This window comes from Halichoerus grypus, chromosome 1 (genome assembly GCF_964656455.1).
Source record: "Halichoerus grypus chromosome 1, mHalGry1.hap1.1, whole genome shotgun sequence".
Taxonomy (NCBI): Eukaryota; Metazoa; Chordata; class Mammalia; order Carnivora; family Phocidae; genus Halichoerus; species Halichoerus grypus.
The window spans coordinates 161,126,787-161,147,673 of NC_135712.1; the positions used below are offsets into that span (position 1 = coordinate 161,126,787).

The 20,887-nt window shown below is 51.6% G+C and overlaps 1 protein-coding gene and 1 long non-coding RNA gene across 3 annotated transcripts in view; one reads left to right on the forward strand and one right to left on the reverse strand.

Annotated features, from left to right (window-relative positions):
- EFCC1 (EF-hand and coiled-coil domain containing 1) overlaps positions 1 to 20,887 on the reverse strand; it is a 42,498-nt gene that overhangs the window by 15,014 nt on the left and 6,597 nt on the right. The gene's annotated exons all lie outside the window — the stretch shown is intronic.
- Positions 14,364 to 18,203, forward strand: LOC144382232 (uncharacterized). Its single transcript, XR_013448748.1, has 3 exons — positions 14,364 to 15,251; positions 15,987 to 16,098; positions 17,751 to 18,203. It is a non-coding gene; the product is annotated as an uncharacterized LOC144382232 (long non-coding RNA).

Genomic DNA, 20,887 nt, shown 5'->3' on the forward strand with positions numbered 1-20,887 from the left:
CTATAAAGGGTCTCAGCCAGTGCTGTGGCCTTTAGCACTGATGACTTCTAAATGTATCTCCAGCTCTGGCCTCTGGGATCCAGTTTTCTGACAACCTTACCCGGCTTAACTGCTGCCTTGGCATCTCCACCTGGATGCCCCACGGGCATTGCAGATGCCTCGTAGTGTCCTTGTCTTTCTCTGTCTGCTTCTCCTGCTTCCCCTCAGTGAAAAGCGCCATCCAAAGCGGAGGTCATACCTGAGGACGGAGAGTCTGACCCTTCACTCAGTGCCCAGGCCAGGGGTGCTGCAGGGAGGCTGCTCAGCAAAGGGCCGTCGTATCATGCTATTTTGTGGCCACTCCCTTGCCTGGGTTTGTGCAGGTGAGGACAGAAGTGGGAAGGAGGAGGAGGGGAGAAGGAGTGCAGCCCCTGCCCTCAGGGGACCTCTGGGTGACAGGGAGCCCAGAGCCTTCACTCTTCAGGGCCACACCCACTGGACTCAGGGCCAGACCCTCACATAGACAAGGAGGGCGCTGGGTCTGCAGAGCAGGGAAGATGTCCTAGAGGACTTGGGGACTTGGGGTTGAGTAGAATGAAAGAGGCTTGAGTGGAGGAGGAAAGGCAGCCGGTGTGTTTGGGGACAGATGGGGGCCAGCAGGGCTAGAGAAGAGGACTTACAGCAGATCAGAAAGGGCTGAACAGACCCTGACTGGGCACCCCAACTTTGGGCTGGGCCTTATGTGTGCTATTTTGGGTACTGCTCATCCCCTGGATTTATGAGACTGTTATCTCTCAGAGGAAGAAAAGGTTAAGTCACAGAGGTGGTTGGGGGCCAGCAGGGATCTGGACCTAAGTCCATCCTTCCAAAGCCTGACCTTGTTCTCTTGCCCCATCCCTTATGTCACCAGGCCTTGGAAAATCCCACATATTACAGATGGTGGAAGCCAGTGGAGCTTTGCAGGTATTAGGTTGAACCATATGGAATTACTGGGTTTTGCTGCTTTTGACCTGCAAAAGGGCAATTTAAAATGGTTTGATCTGATAGGACATGTTTTTATAATGTTTCTTGATTGAGTGGCTGCAAATCTGTCACTTCAGTAGTGAGTATCCTGGTTTGTGAAAGGCTTTGTTAGAATTTCTGGGCGTAAGGGCTGCCTGGCTGGCTTAGTCAGTGGAGCATGTGACTCTCGATCTTGGGTTTGTGAGTTTGAGCCCCATGTTGGATGTAGAGATTACTTAGAAATAAAAATCTTTTTAAAAAAGAAAAAGAGAAAAGGATTTTCTGGGCCTAGAAATCTGACAGCCATCCACCCTAGGACTGGACCATGTGGCCCAGTGGTTTAAGTAGGGTTTCCCATAAGAATGGGTCCCTGAGGTTGGCTCTGGGGAGGAGATGGAACTGCCTGGGGACAGGGCAGGGGGTCACCTGTGGCCTTGCTGAATGATCTGGGTGCTATGGCCCCTCGTGACCTGCAGGTCCAGCCTCCTTAAAAACGCCAGCCCCAAGGTCACAGAGCTGACGCTGCATCATGTTACATCTCTCCTCTCCCCCCACTCCTGGGCCATCAGCACTTGCTGTCATGGTCATTTTTGGAAGACAGCTCTGACCCTGCTCCAAAGCCCTCTGTGGCTTCCCAGGGCCAACCAGAAAAGTCCAGATCCCCTGATATTCTAGCCCCTCCATGGAAGAGTTTCTGAAGTTGCAAAGCAAAGATCCCAAGGAAGAAAGAACACATTTTGCTCAGGAGGGCCCTGTGGGGGGAGAGAAGTCCCTCTGCTCCCTTCCCACCCCCAGTCCCCTCTGTACTGCCAAAGGGAGCGGAGGTGAGCTCTGACCCTGTCTCTCTTCCCTTCAAAATGCTCTCGGTGGCCATTCGAAAGAACTCCAATGTCCTAACACAACCTTCTCCAAGAACTGACCCAACCCTCCAGCCTCGTCGCTGGTGATGACCACTGGGCACAGCACAGCCAGACCCCCTGAACCTCCTGTGTGTCACCCTTGGGGCCTTCGCACATGACAAGCACAGCTAACACCTAAATGGCCTTACTGTGTGCCAGACACTGTACTGTTCTGAGTATTTTTGTGCTAACTCACCTACCCTCCCCAGCAACTCTAAGAAGGAACGATTCTTCTTGCTGCCATTTTACAGATGAGGAAACTGAGGTGCAGAGAACAGAGTAATTTGCCCAAGATCACACAGATTCCTCCATCTTCAATGTGCGCCCCCTGTCTAGCAAGCTCTGTCTGGAAAATCCTACTGGCCCTTTGCTCTCCCCTCTCCAATGCAAATGCCACTTCCTCTCAGAACTCCGCTGTCTCTTGATTGGACTCCCAGAGCTCACATGCTCCCAGGTATCCTGTTAGGATCTGTGTCCCTCATCAGACTGGGATTTCCTCTGGGCATACAGCGCAGGGACAGAGGGGCCCAGTAAAAGTTGGTTGAATGAATCAATGAATGAAACCATTGGCAGTAGTGGGGGTGAGGAAGAAGAAGGTCAGGTCAGGCTCTGGATGGGGATCCCAGGTTCCCCCAACACCTTCTACTCTTAGATTGTTCCCGAAAGGACAGAGAGAAGAGCATTCACTTTGAAGCCACAAGATCCCGGTGGCGTCTCAGCTCCAAAGCTTCCCAGCTCCCCTCAGCTTTTCCTGTGGATCAGGGGCTAACCTCCCTGCTCACCTCACTGAGGGGCGGACCCTCAAAGTGGGAGGATGATATAGAGTTTCCTAAACTGCAGACATTTTTGGTCACCGACCCTATTGCTTACTAATACAGATTTCCTTTAATAGGAAACATTATTATCAGTAGTGAAAAGACAGTATCTTGTCATACATAGAAAGTAACCAGAGAAATACATAAAACAACAAAACAAAGTGAGTCATTTCTCGCAAGGCCTTCTTTTCTGTCTGCTCCCAACCCTGAGGCTGTTCTTTCTTCCTTAAAATGGGAAGAATTGCCAGTTCCAAACCAGGACTGAGAAGGCCCAGCATCCTTGCTCCATGTCTCCCTGGCCTGTGAGCCTTCCTGCACCTCTGTGCAACTCTCCTTTGGGAGCCATGGAGGAATTGGGGGGAGGGGGGACTCCTGGGACTGCAGAGGTGCCTGTCACTCAGCAGGCATTGGAGCAGGACCTCCCTCTCAGCTCCAGGCAGTTCTGGGGAGAAAGGTGGGCCCTGGAGGCTGCCCAGACAGGCCTGAGTCCTTGTGTGCGGTCGGGCGTTGTCTCCAGCTGGTCACATCTGTGCACTGCCCGGAGCCTGGGGTGAACCTCTAATGTCTCCCTCCTGTCAGAGGCTGATGACCACATCTGGCCACCAGCCCAGCGGCTTACACAATCTGACAAAGGCCAGATGTTGCTCTTCCTCCCTTCCTCCAGTTCTGAGCTCCTGGCCCTTGGCTTCCGGGTCTCCAACAGACAGACCCCCCCTTCTTGGGATCTGTGACGCGGAGAGGGTTCTGGGGAGTGGCCAAATCTGGGTTGCGCCCCACAGGACTGTGGCTTTGCAGTGTGACCCCCCCCCCGGCAAGCCTTCATTTCATTCCCGCACTCACTCATCAGTAAACACAGAGGGGTCTTGGGTCCCATAAAGATGAAACAAAATAGCCAGCTGATAAGGAATGCCCGTGTCCACTGGCCTTCATTATGCTGTGTCCCAGTGGGTCTGCATGTCTACCTATCCATCTACCTGCCCATCCATTCACCTAGCCAGCCAGCCGGCCAGCTGGCCATCCGTCCATCCATCTGAATACATTTTCTTTCTTTTTTTTTTTTTTTTATTTATTTATTTGAGAGAGAATGAGAGACAGAGAGCACAAGAGGGAAGAGGGTCAGAGGGAGAAGCAGACCCCCTGCTGAGCAGGGAGCCCGATGTGGGACTCGATCCCGGGACTCCAGGATCACGACCTGAGCTGAAGGCAGTCGCTTAACCAACTGAGCCACCCAGGCGCCCTGAATACATTTTCTTAGCCCTTATTTCACAACAGAGTTTTATAATATATATTTCAATATGTCTTCTAACCATGGGGAGCTCCTGCCTTCACCAGCATCCAAGGCCATTTGAGATGGCGCTCAGATGAACAGGTGCATGTGCGTGTTTTAAAACAGCTAAGCATTTATTTTTAACACATATTAAAAAACAATTAGCAAGCACACCAAACAGTTTTAGTTTTACCTGTATGACAGTGATATACCCTTCTTTTATTTTTATTTTTTATTTTTTAAAGATTGGATTTATTTATTTGAGAGAGAGGGAGAGGGAGAAGCAGGCTCCCCACTGAGCAGGGAGCTGGACATGGGGCTCAATCCCAGGATTCTGAGATCACGACCTGAGCCAAAGGGAGACGTTTAACCAACTGAGCCACCCAGGTGCCCCGATATTCCATTCTTTTAAATAAATTTATTTAAGTAAAAAGAGTAAGATGATTTAAGGAAAAATGTTAATCAAATAATAATAATACAGGTGCTATGCAGATACGGCAAAAAATGACACAGACCCTAGGAGAATGTCTGCAGCTTGGCAAACCCTCAGACACCAGCACACAGTGAGCTCCGGGTGCTTCGAGAGCTACACTCTTACCACCTCCGCCACTCATTTTGCTCCCCACTGGAGAGGACCCCCAACTCTAAGTATGGGCACCCTCTTTTTATAGTGGATATTTTGGAATGTCCCTGTGTGATCCCAAAATGAGCTGGACAAATAATATACCCAATCTTCACAAATATTTTGAAACAATTAATGTGATGCTCTAACAGTGATCTAAAGGAAAAAGGAATTTTATGATATATATTTCAATATGTAAATATTCAGACATAATGATATTTTTAGATGCTTAAACCTACTTATAATGGCTAAGATTTTTTTTTAAATTGAAGTATAACTGACACGCAGTGTTATATTAGTTTCAGGTGTCCAACATGGTGATTATACATTACGCTCGCTCAGCCACAGTGTAGCTCCCGTCTGTCACCATACAACCCTATCACAGTACCACTGACTATATTCCCTATGCTGTGCCATTCATCCGCTTGACTCACTCATTCCATAACTGGAAGCCTGTATCTCCCACTCCCCTTCACCCATTTTGCCCATCCCCCACCCCTCCCCTCTGGCAACTATCAGTTTGTCCTCTGTATTTATGGGTCTGTTTCTGCTTTTGTTGTTGTTGTTGTTAAAATGGCCAAGTTTGAATTTGAGACTAGTAAGGTAATATTCAATCGCATATTGTTGACATTCTTTTCCTGTATTTGACATTTTGAAATAAGGGCTAAGAAAATATATTCAGATGGATAGATGGATAGATAGGCGAATGGATGGGTGGATAGATGGATAGATATGTAGACTCCCTGGGACACAGCATAATGAACGTCAGTGGACACAGGCATTCCTTATCAGCTGGTTAAGTGTTGTCAGCATCTATGATGTGACTCTGAAATGATGAGCAACTCTTGGAAAATTCCAAACAAAGTATAACCTTCCCATTACTCACACAGCATTGCATTCTTGGAAAATCCATTATACATTAAAACTATGCAAAAAATTATACTTTATAGGTAAAGCAGAGTTAGATTCTAGTCTTAGATCATTGTAGTGAAAGCAAGTTTTTCACACAATGAATGTACAGGGACATCTGGAAGTTGGGGGGGGGGTACAGGGCAATCCTGGGTTACACAGGACCTGTGGAGAGGCTTGTATCCCAAGTGTCAGGAACATTGTCCCCCTAGTCATTGAGACAAACACTCCCTCCACAAAAGTTCCCAGAACGTCCCTGGGGGAGATGTTGCTTCCAGAGACATGCCCTGTTGTAGACGCTGTCCCTGATCCTCTGCTCTAGCTTCATGTCCCACTGGCTAAGGCAGCCTCCACCCAAACCTAGCTTTAGGCTGCCTCGGGGGGTGGGTGGGGGGAGGACTGTGAGGTGCCCAGCCGATGGATTTGGACTTTGAAGCTGCCGGGTCAGCCACCTGGGCCACGCCCATGCCCTGGGGAAGCACCCAGGGTCTGTACTGCCAGTGCCCACTGGCCTGCAGCCATCCTTGTCCCCTCCCCACGTGGCCTCTGGGCTCAGAGAGCCACCAGGCTTGGGGATTGGCTTGTACCTGTTTACTCCTGGGCCAGCCTCTCAATCAAGGGGTGCCCTCATCAAGTCCCTTCCCCTCACTGAGACTCAACCTCCCCAGCTTTTAAATGGGGACATCGCCCCCGCTCATGGACGAGAGTTGGGGCTAAGTGAAGGATTCATGTGCCTGGCACACGGTGGGCACACAACTCTTGTTAGTTCCCATCCTCTGTTCACAACTGCCTCCTTCTCTAGTCATTTTGTTTTCCAAAAACCTCAGATAAATGCTTGAGTGCAGGGATAGTCCCACAGTTTCTTAATCTGATCTGTGCCGTTGAATATGACAGCCACTAGTCACACTGAGCTACTGAAATTTAAATTCATTGTAGTGAAATAAAACTAAAGATTCGTTTCCTCAGCCATGCTAGCCACGTATCAAGTGCTCAGTAGCCACGTGGGGCTTACAGCTACCATATTGGACAGTGCAGAATTAGGCCATTTCCATCATCACAGAAAGTTCTGTTGGACAGCTCTGAGATTATGTTAAAAGGGGAAGTAATAGTTCATAGTCATTTTGTCTGGAACTGTAATTCTCACTTGTAAGCCACCTATTCAATTCACTATTTATGTTGGTGCAGTGACAATTCTGCCTAAGTTGCAATGATCTGAACCTAGAACTTGACGCTGCTGTAGCATGAACACAAAATATATCACGAGTGAGGTTCCTGCCATAATCCCAGTGCATCCCTCTCTACTTAAGAGAAAACTTGAGGGCGCCTGGGTGGCTCAGTTGGTTAAGCGACTGCCTTTGGCTCAGGTCATGATCCTGGAGTCCCGGGATCGAGTCCCGCATCGGGCTCCCTGCTCGGCAGGGAGTCTGCTTCTCCCTCTGACCTTCCCCCCTCTCATGTGCTCTCTCTCTCTCACTCTCTCAAATAAATGAATAAATAAAACCTTTAAAAAAAAAAAAAAAAAGAGAAAACTTGAGCTGGGTCCCCATCTATACCACCTGAAGGGGTGGATCCTCAATAAAGAACTAAATGTGAAGGGCAGAATTAAAATAGAACATACAGCAGGATGAATAGCCTTGAAACCTAGGGGTGGGGGACAGCTCAAATCAAAACTCAAAAGCAAAATCACAAGGTCCAAAGCATTTGGTGAATTGCATTACATCAAAGAAGACATGGGAGCCAGCTGGTGTATCTTGGCTAAATTCTGTCTAAGCCTCCCACAACCCAGCAATTCCTCCCCGGAGTATATTTTCTGGGGGAAGTTTCCACACCCATCTGCAAGGTGGCATGGTGGAGGATGCTCCTCAGTGTCATGTGCAGATGCAGGAGCTGGGAGGCCGCTCCGGGGTTGGGTGGGTGTCCGCCTCTGGGATTGGGTGGGAAACTCACCAGAAGGAGAAGCAGGGGACAGACGTGCACATAACCAGTGCCCCCGAAACATGCGGCGCCGAGCGAAGAATGCAAGAAACAGAGTGAGCATAGAGTGCAGTGCCATTATGGAAAGAGAACACAGACACGAAACCACACATTTTGCAAGGACACAGCAACAAGAAGATACACAGAACTCACACGAGAATGGTTGTCTATAGCTCAGATAGGGAAAGGGGAAGAAAAGGGGGAAAAATCCATTCCTACCCCTGCTCCAACCCAAGCCTCTCACTCAGGATACATAAGTTTCCAAATGTCAGAATAAATGTTCACCAATGACCAGCACATTATCATTTCACACAGGGGCCGGCAAACTTTTCCCAAAGAGGGCCACGTAGTGAATATTTCGGGCTTAGCAGCCCATGTGGTCACCGTTGCAATGACTCAGTGCTGCTTTTCTGGTGCGAAAGCAGCTACAGATAACACAGAGAGGAATGAACGTGGCTGTGTTCCAATAGAACTTGATTTACGGGTACTGAAATTTGAAGTTCATGAAATTCTTCTGTGTCAGGAATATTGTTCCTTTTTGAGTTTTCCCAACCATTTTTTTTTTTAAGTTTTTTTTTTTTTTTAATTTATTTATTTGACAGAGAGACAGCACAAGTAGACAGAGCGGCAGGCAGAGGGAAAGGGAGAAGCAGGCTCTTTGCTGAGCAGGGAGCCCGATGTGGGGCTCGATCCCAGGACCCTGGGATTATGACCTGAGCCGAAGGCAGCCGCTTAACCGACTGAGCCACCCAGGCACCCCTTTCCCAACCATTTTAAAAGGTTAAAATCATAGTTTCTATCAGATACAAAAATAGGCCTAGGGCTAGATTTGGCCCACGGGCCATAGTTTGCGAACCCCTGATTTAACTAACTTTTGCCCCCAGTGGATAGAATTTCATCCAGGGAAAACATGTTTAATCAGTGTGGTGGACTGAGGTCTCACCTTTGCTCCTAAGGCCAGCCAGCCAGCCCCTTCTGGATTTGCTAAGAGCACTGAATGAGGATATGGAGCGAAGCAACCATCTGGCAGGGGCCAGAAAGCCACACTGAGCAGAGTGCAGTACGCCTGTCTGGATCAGCAGGAGGGAGGGATGTTGTTTATAGCTGATACGCTAAGGGGGTGGGCGGCTGACGGTCTGTGGGATGCATGTTCACACAAAGGTGCAGGCTCATGTGAGCTCACTGGTGGCATCTGATGGCATGGGGCATGAGCTGCGGGTGGCAGGAGGGCACCCCAGCAGCCTGCTCCCGGACCGGCTGGGTCTGCCCTGCCTTGCTTTTGGCCCGAGTCTGGCCCTCCAACCTGCCCATTGACTGTGCTGACCCGACACCCTCCCAAAGAATTCCCTTCCTGCTTCAGTGAGCCGGTGTTATTTCCTGTTGTTTGCAACATGGACCCCTGGCTGGTATGGCCTTGAGCAACTCATGTCACCCTTCTAAACTTTACCTTTCTTTCCAAAAAAAAAAAAATGTCTTACTGTGGTGCACACCATGGTTACTGCAGGGTGGACAGAATTTCTAGGAATGACTCAAAGTTCCACACCCTAATTCCTGCAGTTCGTGAATGGGGGGAGGTGTCACTCCGGTGATGGTGTTATGTTATATGGTACAGCTGATCTCAAGGGGGTTATTGTTCCCACCTAGTCACATGAGTCCCTTTAAAAACAGAGAGCTCTAGGGACGCCTGGGTGGCTCAGTCAAGCGTCTGCCTTCGGCTCAGGTCATGATCCCAGGGTCCTGGGATCGAGTCCCACATCGGGCTCCTTGCTCAGCTTCTCAGCTTCTCCCTCTCCCTCTGTCCCACCTCCTGCTCACGCTCTCTATGTCTCTCTCTCAAAGAAAGAAAGAAAGAATCTTAAAAAACATAAAAATAAATAAAAACAGAGCTCTCTTGGCTGGCACAAGAAAGGTCGTCAGGGAGATCTGAAGCATGAGAAGGACTGGGGTCCTTGCTGGCTGGAAGGTGAATGGGGCCACGTGAAGTGGAGTGTGGAGAGTGACCCCAGGGCCTGATAGCCAGCAAGGAAATGGGGATCTCAGTCCTACAACCAAAAGGAACCTAATTCTGCCAATGCCTGAGTTTGGAAACACACCCCGGAGCCTCTATACCTGGCCAATGACACCTTGATTTCAGCCTTGTGAGAGCCTAGGGAGAACCAAGCCAAGCCTTCCTGGACTTCTGGCCTACACAGTGTGAGATCATAAGTGGGTGTTGTTTTAAGCCACTAAGTTTGTGGTCATTTGTTATAATTGCATAGAAACCAAACACAACTGCACAAACAGACACACCCATCTGCCTTCATGGCACACACAACCTCAATTATTCTTTCAGGCATAGAGTGGCCATGTGCTTCTAGAGAAGAGATCTGATTGGTCTGTGCTGATCATGATGATTCCTTCCCTTTACCAAGGATTAGTTTAGGGATGGGCATGTGATGTGCTTCTGGCCAATGAGAGGGGAGGGGAAGTCTTCCAGGAGGATCTCTGGGAAAAGGGAGGTCCAAGGAGGAAGTTATGTTTCCGTCTGTGGACGTGGCAGTGATAACTGAGGCCATGGCAGTTATATTGTGACCATGAGGGGCATTCGCTGACAGGCCAAGATGACAAACTGAGGAAGACAGTGTGGGAAGATGAAGAACTGTATCCTTGCATGGGCACCTGGGTGGCTCAGTTGGTTAAGCCTCTGACTCTTGATTTTGGCTCATGAGGTCATGACCTTAGGGTCCTAAGATTGAGCCCTGCATTGGGCTCTGAGCTCAGCAGGGAGTCTGCTTAAGATTCTCTCCCTCTCCCTCTGCCCTTCACCACCACTCTCGCTCTCTCTCTCTCAAATAAATAAATCTTAAAAGAAAAAAAAAAAAGAACTATATCCTTGCAGACATCACTGAGCTGCGAAGAAACTGTTTTCCCCTGGACTTCTCATCCATGATCATCAGTGTCCTTCAGATTTAAGCTGTTTGGAGTTGGGTTTTCTTTTCTTTTCTTTTTTTTTTAAAGATTTTATTTATTTATTTGAGAGAGAGCACAAGAGGCGGGGAGGGGCAGAGGGAGAAACAGACTCCCCACTGAGCAAGGAGCCCCATGTGGGGCTTGATCCCAGGACCCTGAGATCATGACCTGAGCCGAAGGCAGATGCTTAACCGACTGAGTCACCCGGGCGCCCCTGGACTTGGGTTTTCTGTTTCCTGCAGCCTAAAGAGTTATTACTGAAAATGGCTCACAGCGCTGCTTGGGGGTTAAATGAGGTCGTGTACGTGAAGTCCTTAGCACAGTGCCTCATGCCCAGCAGGTGCTCAGAAATGCCGGCCTTGTCCTTAGTGCTGCTCCCCTCTGCCTCCGCCCTGGGGTGAGTCACTGTGGGGGGTGAGCTGGAGGAGCGGGGCCAGTGGGGAGTATCGATCGCTGTCTCTGTCTGTAGCCATAGCGTTGTCCCAAGAGCTTTCTCGCAAGGAAGTGGCTTCTATGATTGGGGGGCTGGCTCAGCCAGGGTGAGATCCAGAGGAGGGGGAGGTCACAGGCAGGCTGGGCACAGGCAGAACCCCTTCTCTTTTTCAGGGGAGTCCTCAGTCTTGCTTTAAAGGCCTTTCAAATGACAAAATCGGGCCCACCCAGATTATCCAGGATACTCTCCCTCACTGCAAGTCAGCTGATTATGGACTTAAATAACATTTGCAAAATGCCTTCACAGCAAGTGTAGATTCATGTTTGGACAACTTGAGGCTGTCACCGAGTGACACATTGAGGTGACACATCAGAAGACCATCACCATTTCTCCCCACACACACACCTTCCCCCATAAACCCCGGCTCAGCTTTCTCTAGAATGGATGGAAAATGTCACTTGCGTTTGCTTCTCTTTCTGCTTTCAGCCACCCAAGCCACTCAGGCACTCTGTGAGCTTTGGGAAGCTGCAGGGCAGACAGGACACCCAGAGCCTGGCCAGGGCCCACTGAGGGGTGGCGGCTGCCAGGCAGCCGGCCAGGCCCCGGAGCCCGCCCCGGAGGGCCTGGGGGCTTGTGCACCATGCTTCCTTTGCTGCGTGGCGTTTCCTGAGCGAAGCCTCGCAGGAAAAGGAGACTAGCATGTGAAAACAAGAGAACAACAGTAGGAAGAAGAGCTTGAGAGGGGGGCCGTGGAGGGTGAGCTGAAAATAAATCATGAAGAGGGGAGTGTGGGCCAGTCCTCAGGGGCCTCCAGGCCTGGGAAGCGCTCTCCACGGCCCCTCATCTCTGGCTCCCACTTGCCTTTACTGGGGTGGGGGGCAGGTGCAAGGGGACCCATTGGTCTCCAGAGGCATCTGCCAGCCTGGCTGCTAATTTCATTCTGTGATTCATCGGACAGATGCATTACTGAGCCCGCTGTTGCACTGGGTGCGAGAGATACTGCCCTTAGCAGCAGAACAGCCCTGACCTCATGGAATTTACCTTCCCCTGGGGGACGCAGACATGAATGAAGTTATCACAAAAATACATTAAGGACGGAAAAGGCCAGGGGCTGTGAGAGATGGCAGGGGCGCAGACTGGATGGGGCTGGGGCCTCTGAAAAAGTGAGCCCTGGCGGAGGAGACCGGCAGTATGGACATGAGTTAGGCGGGGCAGGCCCGACAGCGGGCAGGAACTGAAGGCCCGAGGAGCAGTGGGTCGCTGTGGCCAGAGCGGTGTGCACAGCGGGCAGAGTGGAAGACGCCGGGGCCGGATCCGTGGGCTGCGGCCAGATCACTCAGGGCCACGACGGTTACTGCGAGGAGGCCAATGTTTATTCTAAGGGCAACAGGAAGCTACAAGGTTAGATGTGGGTTTAGAAAAGCTCCCTCCCACCCCAGGCCACTTTGTGGCCAGTGGACTGGTGGGGAGCTAGGGACAGCCATCACATCCGGGCTGGTGCTGGTGCCCAGCGGGTGGCGGGGGCAGCTGGAGGGGGGCAGGCAGGTTGGAGACTTGGCAGGGACTCAGAGGGGTTGGCTCTGAGATCCCAGCTCAAATGTCACCTCCTCAAGGAAGCCTCCTGCCGTGGACTGAATTCATATGGAGTCCTCACCCCCCAGCACCTCAGAAAGTGACTGTATTTGGAGACAGGGTCTTTACAAAGGTGATCAAGTTCAAACGAGGTGACTGGGGTGGCCCTAATTCAATCTGACTCATGTCTTTCTAGGAAGAAGACGTTCATTAGGACACAAACGCACAGCAGGACGACTGCGTGAGGACACGGAGCGGACAGCCATCTGCACGCCCAGGAGAGAGGCTGGAACACAGTCTCCCACAGAGCCTCTGGAAGGATCCACCCCTCCTGACCCCTGGCTCCGGGACTTCCGGCCTCCAGAACCGTGAGACAACCCGTGTCTGTTTAAGCCAGCCAGCCCATGGTGTTCGTCATGCAGCCAGGCTGACTGATACACTTAGTGCCATAGTCAAGCAGCCTCCCCCACCTCACCCAGCCGTCATTGCTCCTGTTTACTGCCACCCGCTCGTTGACTGTCTCCCCCAGCCAGGAGGTCAGTCCCATGAGGGCAGAGACTTCGTCTTGGTCATGGCGGCCAGCACAGCATCAGCGCTCTCTGGGCATGCAACAAAATTTGGGTGAATGAAGAAAAGTCAGTAGTTATTTCTGACAGAAATCGTGAAGAGACCAAGTGAAGAATCTCTGTCTCCCACCCTTACTGGGTCTCTCACTGCTGTTGACCCCAAGCTTCTCCAAGTCACCTCATCCCTCTCAGGAGAAGTGTCCCCTCCATCCCTCATTCAGAGCAGACAATGGGAAACCCCGTATGTTTCTGACGGTCCATGCACCTGCCAGTCAGGAGGAAACCCTCATCCTTCCTGGGCTTGGCCCTCTGCTGGGCTCAGTGGCAGCAGGGACAGTAAAGTGGGGCACTGGGTGCCATCGCTGCCCACAAGAAGCTCCCAGTCTATGGAGAGTCCACCCTCCTCCCTTACGCCATGTGACACAGGCCTGGTCAATCACAGAAACTGGTCCAGAGTAGTTACACGACCCCCACCTGGGCCAATCAGCACATTCCTTGTCCCTGGTGTCAATGATTGATTCAAGGGTGGGCATAATCATATCAGGATAATCAAAGCTAATCTAAGGATTTTGTTGGAACTACTGGAAAAGAAAAGCTCTTTCCCTTGGGGATGATTGGGAGCATGGGAACTCATCCTGTGTTGGCAGCTGTCTGCTCCCATATAGGAAGAATGTCTGAATGTGGAGCCAACTAGAGGAAAGCAGAGATAAGAGATAGAGAGATTCCATGTGTCACTGTTTGGGCTCCTAAATCCAGCCATGCCTGAAGCCATACTCTCAAGCTTATGAGTAGATAATGCCCCCCCCCAAAGATTTATTTACTTATTTTGAGAAAGAGGTGAGAGGGGGAGGGGGAGAGGGAGGAAGAATCTCCAGCAGACTCCCCACTGAGTGCAGAGCCTGACACAGGGCTCTATCTCAGGACCCTGACTGAGATCATGACCTGAGCTGAAACCAAGAGTCAGATGCTCAACTGACTGAGCCACCCAGACACACCAATGCTCCCCCACTTTAAAATTTAAGGCAGTTTGGGTTTAGTTTCAGTCATTAGCAACAAGTTTCCAATATAATACAGATCTCCCTCTACCTTGAAAAAAGCATGCATTTATTTCTCACCATTTCCCCTACACAAGAGCACCTTGATTATCTATACCCCAGGTCATCCCATCAGAACATTCTGGAGACCATGGTGCCCACTCCCTCATGTGCTCCAGGGTATCTCTGGCTTGGGTCTCAGGCAGAAGCCATCTCTACCACCCAAAACTCGAGGCCAGGCGCTGTCAGAATCGTGGCTCTGGAGCAGCAAGGCATGGCAGGCCTCCACCCAAGCACTGGCCTCTTCTTGCAGTGTTTCCTTGTGGGTAGGCAGCACATTCTTATGTGGATGGGACCACCCTAGACGAGGGAACCTTCCACATGTACCAGGGCCCCTGACTCTCTGGAACATCACTACACTACACTACACAACAAACTTCCAAAAAATTTCCAACATCTGGCTCTGAGGCCCAAACATCCGCTTTTTCGTTTCCCCTTTGCTTGGTGCCATGTTACAGCCTTTATACTTCTTTTGCTTCCAGAAAGGAAATTCATGGGCTGGACATTTGCTGGTTTTGTCTGACCTGTGTCCTTCTTCCGTCTCCTGGCAACAGCCCCCTTGTCGCTTTGAGGAGCGGCCCTGCCCCCATCTCTCCCAGACTGCAGGGTGGCGGGTGTGCTCCGGCCATGGCCAGATGGCGTATGCCAGCACCCTGGCCTCAGGCATCCCAGCGCTGGGGCTGTCACCCAGGCTGGGTCAGCCGCACTCTTCCCTGGGACTTTATGCACAGGTGCTGGAAAGCAGTAGGCTGGGTCACCGAATTTGAAAAGTGATGAATCTGGGGTCACTGCAGCCCGGTTCCCCACCACGTGGAGCACGAGTGAGGAAAGCCAGGTGGGGACAAGCAGAGATATAGGATGCATGGAATGTGCCAGTGGCATGGGGCTTTCAGCCTGCTCCAGAGTGTGGAGCGGACACATGAACGCTCCTCTCAGGTGAGAAGGCCCCCCCACGCGAGAGGGCCAAACCCTGACAATGCCATCCGTGAGTGCTAAGCATGTGCCAGGCACGAGGTGAAGTGCTTTTTAGATCCTGTTTAATTCTTACCTCATGATCTAGGCACTCAAATTAACCCCATTTTCCAGATGAGGAAACTAAGGCACAAACAGGTCGAATCAGAGTTTCCCAAGAAGTGTCAAGGCACCAAAGAAAAGAGACAGCATATCGAGGTAAGTGGACAAGGTGGGTCATGGCCAAAGGCGACTGGTCCAGCACCTCAGGCTGCCCTGGGTCCTATGTGGCTGGCTCTGACCTGGGGACCCTGGTCCACTTGGAACCCATCTGCATGCCTCAGGCCACCCACCCGGCGTGGAACAGGACAAGCTGGGACTTGAAAGCTGGGGATCTCAGAGCCCAGCCCCTAATCTAACCACAGAGACATGGGAACTTCAGCTTGTTCCAAACCACCCAAGGGAAGCAGCACAGACAGCCTTAGACTCTGGTACTCTTGAGGGCTTGCCTCTCCTACTGGGTGACCTTGGGCAGATCACTGTCCCTCTGTGGGCTCCAGCTTCCTCTCTGAAGGACACATCTGCAGCATGCATTAGCTGGTACCATCCAGATCCGTCTCCCTGGTAGGCGCACAAAGCCCCAGACCCTGGGCTGTCAGCCAAAAGTGTGGGCTGAGCTCTGTTCTCAGAGAAATCTGGCTGGGGGCATGCATTTGAATGAAGGTAGACGTCCCTGGGAGATACTATTGATCAAAGAACGCCACAGTTCCTCTGCCTTGCTGTCTCCATTCTTGGGGCTGAAAAGGCCTCCCCCATTCTCCGAGCCCTTCTGCCTCTCTGTGACCCCGCTCTGGCCATGGTGTTCACGTAGACATCCACTAGTGGTTTCTGGGCAGGTTTTGCTTTTCTGGATAGAAAAGAACAAGATGTCCCCCTTCCTTCTGCCTTCAATAGGGTTGTGGAGGCCACATGTCTGAAGGAACACTGTGAAGACTCATGAGAGCCACTCCCGGACTTCTAGGCGAGGAGAGGACAAGGAACCCCAATGTATTCAAACCACTGTTAGGTGAGTTCTCGGCAGCTTGCAGCTGAAAACATCCCTACCTGACAAACCCACCACTAGGGACAACTTCCTGGCTGCCCGCAGAATGGCACCATTACACAGGTGTGGTGTGATGGCCTGCAATGCCGGGCCAGAGTGCATCACCTGCGGACGATGTGGCAAGAGGCGTCAGGGAGGCTGTACGATATCGTACCTGGAGCTTGAATCTAGATCCAAGTGGTGTGGCTTGCTAAGGACGGCTTTGCAAACTCTGGCTGCAATTTCAGAGGGAGGTAGCTAGGGGAGAAAAGGTTTGGTGACCCCCCTCCACCCCCGCCACCGACTCAAGGCTTCACGCGCTCTGGCAGGACCCCGACCAGTCGGGAGAATCCACACTCATGGGACACTGCCCACCCACCTCGGGCTGTACCCGGTCGTATCCTTTGCTGAAATGGGCTCCTTTGAGTTTGTCGCTGTAAACGCAACCTGTGTAAGACTCGTGAGGCAGAATGCTCCTGTCCTCTGACCTCTGAGGTCTGAGCTCTCCATCTATTCCATGCTTTTCTAGCATGTCCGCAATTATATTGGAGTGCCGTGTTAATACCCAATGTTAACACAGATGTGAAATTCAGATGTGTCTGCTCTACCCAGTTCCCTAACCCACCGTGAGGTGAGAATATCAAGACTTGTTCTGGGTCCCTTTGCTGGCTCCTCTACCCAGAGGCAAGTCCTCCTTGTCAGTGCAACACCGTATCCGGCTCTAAAGTCTGTTTCAGCCCGCAAATCCTAAGGTTCCATCCTCGCAGAAGGCTCTGTCTTGGAATAGAGAACAGCAGGCCCGAGGCTCCCCCCAGCTCCTGGCAAGGCCTCCAGGTATGGGGCTGCTGGTCTATCCCTTCTCAGGTGCTGGAGGTCAGGCCCTGCGTCTTCTCTCTCTGGACCCAGATACAGCCTCCCCACCTGCCTCCTTGCCTCTAGTCGTCCCTCCTGCCTGATCTGTCCTCCACACGCAGCCAGAGGGGTCTCCGTGAAGCTCAAATCTGATTACTTTTCTCCTTGCATAGCCCTTCTCTGTCTCCCTTGTTGTCTGGGGTAAAGGCCTCATGTTCAGCCTGGTACTCAGATCCTTCGCCACCCCCTGCCTGCCTTCCAGCTTCCGCGCCTGCCACTTTCCACTTCAAACCCTCCACCACAGTAAGTCTTTCTGTTCCCAGGAGGCACCAGGGCGCTTCACATCTCTAAGCCCTTGTATTCACTGCAACCTGCATTTGCAATGCCTGAGAAAACTCCTACTCATCCTTCAACACCCAGCTTGGATGATGGCATTCCCCCAAGAGATGTCCTGACCCCTAGCCAGTCATTTATGCCGCCTCTGTGCTTGTCTACACTCTGCAACTTTGTTAGTGTCCTGTCTACAATCGGCTGAGACTGTCCATTGTTTGCTGTGGGTCTCCAGAGACGGAAGGCTCTCTAGGGGCCGGACTGTGAACAGTAACAATACCAACCACCACCACCGTTACCATTGATGAGGGATCAATAATAATAATTTCCAATATTTATTAAGCATTTTCTCAGTGCTAAGCACTATTCTAGGTGCTTTATATGTATTAGCATTCTGAATCTTCAAATACCCTAGGAAGTGGATTAGTAATATTCTCCTCACCCCCATTTTACAGATGAGGAAACCGAAGCTCACAAAATGAGAATAACTTGCTGCAGGTCACACTCCCAGAGCTGTACTTCCAGCTACTGCACCCCACCGTCTCCCCATGTCTCACTGGATATTCACCCCCAGACCCAGAAGAACAGAACCCCACGCCTACTTTGTGAATGAGGAGACGGAGGCTCACAGAGAGAAAGGGAAGGGCTCAAAGCCCCACAGGAACTATGTGGAAAAACTGGGATTCCAAAGCAGGTAAGGCTGGGCCTCCTGAGCCTGGGCCCCGACCCGCCACGCCCGTCTCCGTGGGGGAGGGGTCCCAGGCCGGTGCCTGGCCAGCACTGCCCCTCTGGGAGCCCCGGGGATGGTCCCTGAGAGAAAGGCCTCAGTTCCCACCAGCGGCCACCCACACACCTGCTTCCAAGACTAATGGAATCCGTGACCAGACGCCTCCCAGCTCCAGATGGTGCTCCATGCCCCACTGCCCCGCCTCTGCCTGTCTGCTTCCCTCCCTCCCCTGACCTGCTGACTTTGCCCCCCCCTTCCCCAAGGTCAGGCTGGGCTGCCGCAATGGGGCAGAAGAAAGGAGGTGTCCCTCCGATGGCCTCATCTTTGTGTCCCCTCCACAGTGGCCTCCTTGGTGGCCGGCCAAATGAGCTGTCCTCCTACCGGCCCCCACCCCCACCCCAAGCCTTTTCATCTTTCTATTCCAGACAACAAAGCCACGGAGGCCAGGCGGAGGCCCCTCCCCCCTGCTCCAGCTGAGCTTGGTTTTTCAGTCTCCTTTTATGTGAGTTTGAGCCCAGCCCCTGCCCAGGGGTGTTGGCCCCAGGCTGCCTGCCCAGGTGTCCTGAAGGCCCAGCTGCCCCTCAGCGCAAAGCCAAGGCAGGCGCAGCAGGCAAATGGCCGACACACCGGGGCTTCGAGAGAAGGTGGAGATGCCCACAAACCCCCAGTCGCCCGAGTCAAGGGCAGATCCTCCAGGAGCACCACTCCTCCTGAAGCAGGATCTGTCCACTGGACCACTCACTCAGGGCTCATCTTGTGCTGGAGTCCCATATGCCCACACCCTCCTCACCAAGACATGTTTCGGGTCAGTGTCCACCTGCATGCTCAAGCGTCCATTCATTCGCCATCTTGGGAGCCCGGGGCTGGGTGCTGGCCTAAAGAAATGCCAACACGAGCTACCTTGGTGAGGGTGCAGAGTACCCCTAGCCACCCCAAAGCATTCAGCAACCTGGAAAAGCCAACTTTGAGACAAGCCTGTTCTGCGTCTAACCAGGCTTTCTCCTGGGGCCTCCACCATCCAGGAAGGCTCCAGCTGCCACAGGTGGCCTGTTTTTTGAGACAAGAAAAGGGATTTGGGCCACAAGCTCCAGAGAGAGGCAAGGGTGGGGGGCGTGTGCTGTTTAACACACATGGGCTATGCTCCTCCTTGATTCTCCTGGGAAGAGCTCAGTCCTAGAGTTCGATGGGGCTGGCTGTGGCTCCAGCAGGGGGTATGTGACCAAGGTTTCACCAATCAGAATATCAAATTGTCTTGGCCCCCCTGATGTGTTCAGGGATGAACATGTGTCCAAGTTGGTTCAATAATTTCCAGTTCCAGGAATTCCATGGGATGGCTCAGATGAGAGATGATCTTTCTACTGGACTTGGAGCTTTGAAGAGGTAAGCACCCCAAAGGCTACCAGGGGAGAGAACTTGCCTGAGAGCAAAGCAGAGCTTCTATATTCTGGTGACATTGAGTACCTGGATCCAGCCATGCCTGAAGCTGGATGGCTACCCTTTCCAGGAGACACTTTTTTTTTTTTTTTAAAGATTTTATTTATTTATTTGACAGAGAGACACAGCGAGAGAGGGAACACAAGCAGGGGGAGTGGGAGAGGGAGAAGCAGGCTTCCCGCAGAGCAGGGAGCCCGATGCGGGGCTCGATCCCAGGACCCTGGGATCATGACCTGAGCCAAAGGCAGACGCTTAACGACTGAGTCACCCAGGCGCCCCGACACTTTTTTTTTTTAACCCAAGTCAGTTAGAGGCAGGCTTTCAGGCATTCATCTAAGAGAGATGGCTAATAGGAAGAAAGAGAAAACAGAGAAGAGAAAGGTGGAGAGTGACTGGGTATAATTTGGGAGAAGTAACAGTGAAACACCCTTGTTAGATGTGGGGTCAAATGACATCTCATGAATCGTGATGTCAAATATTTATATCAAACTATCATTGTAACGTAATCTGTACACTCCCCCCCAAATCATCAGTAAGGTCTACTGTGCTCAAAAATATGTTGGGAGGAGAGACTATTTTGTGGGATTGGAAGAAGAATCTGAGTCTCTCCTCTGAGATGTGGTGTGACCAGCTGTGGGAAGTGAGAGCTTAGAGGCTGTGATGGAACAGGTAATCCTTCCTGGCTGATTGGGCTGGGTCAGGTGAGCCCCTGGGTTTTGGCCTGAAGAGCGCTTTGATTCCTGGAATACTTCTATATGATCCGGGACTCCCACAGCTGGGGCCCCTCTGCACCCAGCACATTTGTGTCCTAACATGCGTGTTCATGACCTGCTCCCCTCAGGCCCCAGAAGAGCTTCCGAGGGCAATGGACACATCTGTGCCGTTCCTGGTTACCCGAGGTATCCACTTTCTCCATAGAAGCTGCATAGGAAATGTGGAACTAATAAGTGAGCATCTCCAATTGCTTAAATATTTACTCTCCATTCTCTTAGGTTCCTGGCCAGGATGGTGCATTGAGGTGCTAGGGGAGGTTCCCTTTCCATGTACAAATACATAGATGTACTGGATAAAATATAACCATTTAAAAGAATACAGAGCCAAGGGGCGCGTGCGTGGGTGGCTCAGTCGGTTAAGCATCTGCCTTCGGCTCAGGTCATGATCCCAGGGGTTCTGGGATCCAGCCCCGTGTCGGGCTCCCTGCTCAGTGGGGAACCTGCTTCTCCCTCTCCCGCTCCCCCTGTTTGTGCTCTCTCCTCTTACTCTCTTGCTTTCTCTCAAATAAATAAATAAAATCTTAAAAAAAAAAAAAAGAATGCAGAGGCAAGGTTAAGAACAAGAAGGAGATCAGATCTCCAGCTTGCATGGGATGCAGGAGATGGACCTGAAATGCCCACAGAGGGGTCAGGACTGGGGTTCTAATGCCCAATGGGG